Source organism: Mesoplodon densirostris, chromosome 13 (genome assembly GCF_025265405.1).
Source record: "Mesoplodon densirostris isolate mMesDen1 chromosome 13, mMesDen1 primary haplotype, whole genome shotgun sequence".
NCBI lineage: Eukaryota > Metazoa > Chordata > Mammalia > Artiodactyla > Ziphiidae > Mesoplodon > Mesoplodon densirostris.
This window is the reverse complement of record NC_082673.1, coordinates 48,170,336-48,176,901: the sequence shown is the minus strand read 5'-3', so window position 1 is coordinate 48,176,901 and position 6,566 is coordinate 48,170,336. Positions and strand designations below refer to the sequence as shown.

General features: G+C 34.2%; 1 non-coding gene across 1 annotated transcript; it reads left to right on the top strand.

Moving 5' to 3' along the window:
• The first annotated feature begins 782 nt into the window (after positions 1 to 782).
• On the top strand, positions 783 to 855 carry TRNAI-UAU (transfer RNA isoleucine (anticodon UAU)). The gene has a single exon. It is a non-coding gene; the product is annotated as a tRNA-Ile (tRNA).
• Positions 856 to 6,566: the final 5,711 nt, after the last annotated feature.

Genomic DNA, 6,566 nt, shown 5'->3' with positions numbered 1-6,566 from the left:
AGAAGATGTCACAGATATTCATAGTGACTCCAAGGAAGATATCTGGTCCAGTGTTCATAGGATATGTACTTTGTACACCCTTACAAAATTGTATCAAGAGAGATATTTAGAAAGCTGATGTTGAAAGACTTGAAGAATCTTACTTGATCTGTAAATTTAATAGAAAGAGTTCTATCTCAGCTCTTCCATTCACCTGTGAAAGACTTCACTAAATGGAGTTTGGCCCTGACATTTCCCTCAGTTCGTGTTTTCTGTCCTTCTCATGTTTATGAACAAGCATAGCTAGAGTTCTTGGCTCTAACCCTCCAAAATTTTAATAGTAAAATCAGTAGTAGTAGCATATTGAGTTACTTGAATGGTATTTGCCATTGCACCGAGTAAAAGAAGGGGCCAGCTGGAGAAAATCTCTCTTCCTTATCACTAGCCTGTACACAACTGCTTTTCTTCCCTTTCCTAGAATAGATCAGGGACCCTGATTAGGGCTCAGCTGAAGCAGAAATACAGAAACCAGATGTTTCATGGAGTCTTAGTCATAGGTACTAATGTATATTTAATTAGTTTACTTCAACATGCGCATTCTCTCAGAGGCACTTGTCTTATTCCCTGTTTTGTTCATCACTGTATTGCCAACACCTAGAATAGTGCTTGGCATCAAGTAGATACATTACAAACATTTGATGACTTACTGAATACTAAAATGAATATGATGTTGTATAGATGGAATATGACTTGCTTACTTCACTGTATTTAATAAATATACAAAAATGTTGACTCTAGGGAATTCCCTGGTGGTCCAGTGGTTAGGACTCTGCACTTATACTGCTGAGGGCCTGTGTTCAATCCCTGGTCAGGGAACTAAGATCCCGCAAGCCGCGCGATGTGGCCCCAAAAAATTGTTGACTGTAAATAATTTTTCAATTTTCATATTTGATATAAATGCTAGGGAATATAACTTAATACTCATAATTATACTATACCAGGGCTCGTTCCTTTTTTGCATTATTGAAAACAGGAACATTTAATTTTTTTGTGAATTTAATAGAAACTTTCTGAATACTTTTATAAATTCACTGAGGGATATTGTAGAGCTCAGTGTAATAAGTACAGTCATTAAGGTTTAGAAATTCGTTTCTTTCTTTACTTTCAGTAATTCAGTGTTTATTTTCTTAAATCTTTTATCAATACCTTAGAAATTTTCATAAAAATGAGGTAATTTATTGATTAATTGATTAACCCTTTGATATTTGTATAGGAAGTATTTTTCCCAATTTATTTTCATTTTATTTTTCTTAGAGTTTTATAGATATCTATAATAGCCTGATATAGATATAAGTTGTTATATGTAAGCCTCATGGTAACCACAAAGTAAAAACCTACAGAAAGTACACAAAAGATAAAGACACAGGAATATAAGCATACCACTACAGAAAGTCATTAAATCACAAAGGAAGAGAGCAAGAGAGGAAGAAAGGAACAGAGAAGAACTACAAAAACAGCAAGAAAACAATTAACAAAATGGCAATAAGCACATACCTAGGAATAATTACTTTAAATATAAATGGACTAAATTCTCCAATAAGAAGACATAGGGTGGCTGAATAGATTAAAAAAACAAGACCTATCTACATGCTGCCTACAAGAGACACACTTTAGCTGTAAGGATATACACAAACTGAAAGTGAAGGGATGGAAAAAGATATTCATTGCAAATGGATACCAAAAGAAAGCTGGAGTATTTATACTTATATCAGACAAAATAGACTTTAGAACAAAGACTAAGAGACAAAAATAATAATAGACAAAAAGGGATATGATAAAGGGGCTAATCCAAAGAGAGGATATAACATTTAAATTTTTATGCACCCAACATAGGAGCATCTCAATATATAAATATTAACACACCCAAAGGGAGAAATAGACAGCAATACAATAATAGTAGGAGAGTTTAATACCCCACTATGCCAATTGATAGATCATTGAGACAAAAAAAATCAATAAGGAAACATCTGCCTTAAATGACATGTTAGACCAGTTGGGCTTAACAGATATTTACAAAAGGTACCATCCAAAAGCAATGGATACACCTTCTTCTCAAGTGTACACAGAACATTTTCTAAGATACGTCATGTGTTAGGCCACAAAACAAGCCTTAATAAATGTAAGGGGATTGAAATCGTATCAAGCATTGTTTCTAACCAACAGTAGAAATGAGAAATTAATTACACAAAGAAAACTGGAGAATAAACATGCTATGGAATAACAAATAGGTCAAAGAAGTCAAAAGAGAAATCAAAAAATACTTTGAGACAAATAAAAGTGGAAATGTAACATACAAAAATTTATGGGATGCAGTAAAAGCAGATTGAAGAGGGATGTTCATAGAGAGAAACACCTACCTCAAGAAACAAGAAAAATCTTAAATAAACAACTTAACTTTACAGCTTAAGTAAGTAGAAAAAGAAGAACAAACAAAGCCCAAAGTTAGAAGGAAGAAAATAACAGAGATTAGTGCAGAAATAAATGAAAGAGACTAAAAAGACAATAGTAAAGACCAATAAAACTAAGAGCTGGTTCTTGGAAAAAAGTTAACAAAATTAACAAACATTTAGCTAGAGTCAACAACAGCAAAAAAAAAAGATTCAAATAAAAAAAGATTCAAATAAATAAAAATCAAAAGTGAAAAAGGAGATATTATAACTGATACCACAGAAGTACAGAGGATAATGAGACCAATATGAACAATTATATGCAAAAAACTGGACAACCTAGAAAAAAATGGATAAATCCCTAGAAACATACAACCTACCAAAACCAAATTATGATGAAATAGAAAATCTAAACAGACCAATAACTAACAAGGAGATTGAATCAGTAATTTAAAACTTCCCAAAAAACAAAAGTCAAGAACCATATGGCTTCCTGGTGAAATTTCACCAATATTCAAAGAAGAATTAATACCAATTCTCCTCAAACTCTTCCAAAAAATAGAATAGTGGGGAACTCTTCCAAATACATTTTACAAGGCCAGTATAACCTGATACCAAAACCAGACGAGTTTGCCATACACACACACACACAAAGAGAAAATTACAAGCCATTCCTAATGAATATATATGCAAAAATTCTCAGCAAAATATCAGCAAATCAAATTTAACAACACATTAAATGGATCATACACCATGATCAAATGGGATTATTCCCCAGATGCAAGAATGGTTCAACATCTGCAAATCAATCAGTGTGATACACCACTTTACACCATTAATAAAGTGAAGGATAAAAATGATATGATCATCTCAATAGATGCAGAAAAATAATTTGACAAAATGCAACACACATGTATGATAAAAACTCTCAACAAAACATGTATAGAAGAAACATACCTCAGTATAATAAAAGCTGAAAGCTTTTCCTCTAAGATTAGGAACAAGACAAGATGTCCACTCCCACTACTTTTATTTAACATAGCATTGAAAGTCCTAGCCAGAGGAATTAGGCAAGAAAAAGAAGTAAAATGAATTCAAATTGGAAAGGAAGAAGAAACTTTCAGATGACATATTATATACAGAAAACCCTAAAGAGTCCATCAAAACACTATTAGAACTAATAAAGAAATTCAGTAAAGTTGCAGGATACAAAATCAATATACAAAAATATGCTGTGTATGCTTATTAGTGTATGAGCCATCATAATGAGAAATTAATAATCCCATTTACAATTGCATCAAAAAGAACAAAATACCTAGGAGTAAAGTTAATCAAGGAGGTGAAATACCTGTATATTAAAAACTAAAAGACATTAATGAAAGAAATTGAAGAAGACACAAATAAATACAAAGATATTCCATGTTCATAGGCTAGAGAAATTAGTTTTGTTAAAATATCCATACTATCCAAAGAAATATACAGATTCAGTATAATTCTTATCAAAATTCCAATGGTATTTTTAATAGAAAGAGAACAAACAATCCTAAAAGTATATGGAACCACAAAAAACCTAAAGAGCCAAAGCAATCTTGAGAAAGAATAAAGCTGAAAGCATCATACTTCCAGATTTCAAACTATATTATGAAACTATGGTAATTAAAACAATATAATTTTTGGAATAAAAACAGACACATAGATCAATGGAACAGACTATAGAGCCTTTACAACAAAGGAACCAAGAATACACATTGGGCAAGGAGCAGTCTCTTCAAAAGATAGTGTTGGGAAAATTGGACAGCCACATGCAAAAGAACGAAACTGGACAACTATCTTACACCATACACAAAAATTAACTCAAAATGGATTAAAAGCTTGAACATAAGACCTGAAACAATAAAACTCCTAGAAGAAAACATAGTCAGTAAGCTCCTTGACATGGGTCTTGGCAATGATTCTTTTGTATCTGACACCAAAAGTAAAGCAAAAATAAACAATTGGGAATACACCAAATTAAAAAGTTTCTGCACAGCAAAGGAAAATATCAACAAAATGAAAAGTAAACCTACTGAATGGGAGAAAATAATTGCAAATCATATATCTGATAAGGGGCTAATATCCAAAATATACAAAGAAATCACACAACTCAACAGCAAAAAACAATCCAATTTAAAAAATGGGAAGAACACCTGAATAGACATTTTTCAAAAAAAGACATACAGATGGCCAAAAGCTATATGAAAGATACTCGTCATCATTAATCATCAAGAAACTGCAAATCAAAACCACAAAGAGGGCTTCCCTGGTGGCGCAGTGGTTGAGAGTCCGCCTGCCGATGCAGGGGACACGGGTTCGTGCTCCAGTCCGGGGAGAACCCACATGCCGGGGACCGGCTAGGCCCGTGAGCCATGGCTGCTGAGCCTGCATGTCCAGAGCTTGTGCTCTGCAACGGGAAGGCCACAACAGTGAGAGGCCCACGTACCACAAAAAAAAAAAAAAAAAAAAAAATGAGATGCCACCTCGCACATTTCAGAATGGTTATTATCAGAAAAAATAAGAAATAACAATTGTTGGCAAGGATGTGAAAAAAAGGGAACTCTTGTGTACAGTGGTGGGAATGTAAACTGGTGAAACCACTATGAGAAATGGTATGGAGGTCCCTCAAGTAATTAAAAACAGAACTAGCATATGATCTTGCAATTCCACTTCTGGGCATTTATCCAAAGGGGAAGAAAACACTACCTTAAAAAGATATATACATGTCCATGTTCACTGCAGCATTATTTACAATAGCCAAGATATGGAAACAGCCTGAGTGTCCATCGATGGTGAGTAGGTAAAGAAATTGTGGTATATATCTACAATGGAATATTATTCAGCCATAAAAATAATGCAACGTTGCCATTTGCAACAACATGGATGGATCTTGACAGCATTATGCTAAGTGAAATAAGTCAGGCAAGGAAACACAAATACCACATGATCTCTCTTAGATGTGGAATCTTAAAAAAAAAATGCTCATAGATACAGAGAACAGACTGGTGGTTGCAAGAGGCCATGGGTGGGTGAATTGTTTTTGTTTTGTTATTTTAGTTTAAATAAATCTAATTTAAATTTTTTAAAGAATTACAAACAGTATTAATTAGCAATAATAATTTTAAAAAGAAAATGAAAATAGGCAAATCAGAACAGATTTGTTTACAACTAAAGACATGTCTCAAGGGAAAAAAATGGTGACATTTGCCAGTGAAGCCATCTGGTCCTGGGGTTTTCTGTGTAGGGAGTTTTGGGGCTTTTTTTTTTTTTTTTATGTAAGAAAATAATAGATACCACAGAAATTTTACCCAGTATCTCCCAGTGGTAGCATCTTGCATAAGTATAGTACAGTATCAAAACTAGGGATATCACAACTATTGCTACAGTCAAAATATACTACAGTTCTATCAACACAAGGATCCCTCATTTTCCTTTTTCATAGCAACACCCACTTCTCTCCTGTCCCCACCCCCTACTTAATCTTTGCAACTATTAATCTGGTCTTCATTACTATAATTTTGTCATTTCTTTTTTTTTTTTTTTTTTGCCGTGCCACACGCCACGTGAGATCATTTTTCCCTGACCAGGGATCAAACACACGCCCCCTGCAGCATTTCAAAAATGTTATATAACTCATGGCATTCTGCATGGCACGCAACTTCAGGAAAGCCTGAGACGCCATCCTTGTGGGGAAACACAAGTAAGGCCGGATCCAGGGCTCAAACCAAAGCCTCAGGCAGGGGGTCCACAGCCCTCTTTCTGAACCCCTCAAAACTCTTATGCCCTAGACTCTCAGGAGGCCTGCCATGCAGAATGCCATGAGTTAGAAGCTGGGGGAAGGAGGGCTTAGAGATGCTTGAGGGACGTCCTTAACCTACGTGAAATGTTGGAAGTTGAGGTAAAAAATATGGCTTTGATATCTTCATGGAAAACTGCATTATTTCAATCCTGAATGTGGTTCAGTTCCCTTACTGACTTATTATTATATTAAACAAGTTTATTTAGCAGTGATTGTAAAATGAAAGTAATTAACATGCAATGTTTTTTTGTGGAGAGACTAAGGGGAAACAGGTGTTCAGCCTAGAAAAACATTTCTCATTGGATTTC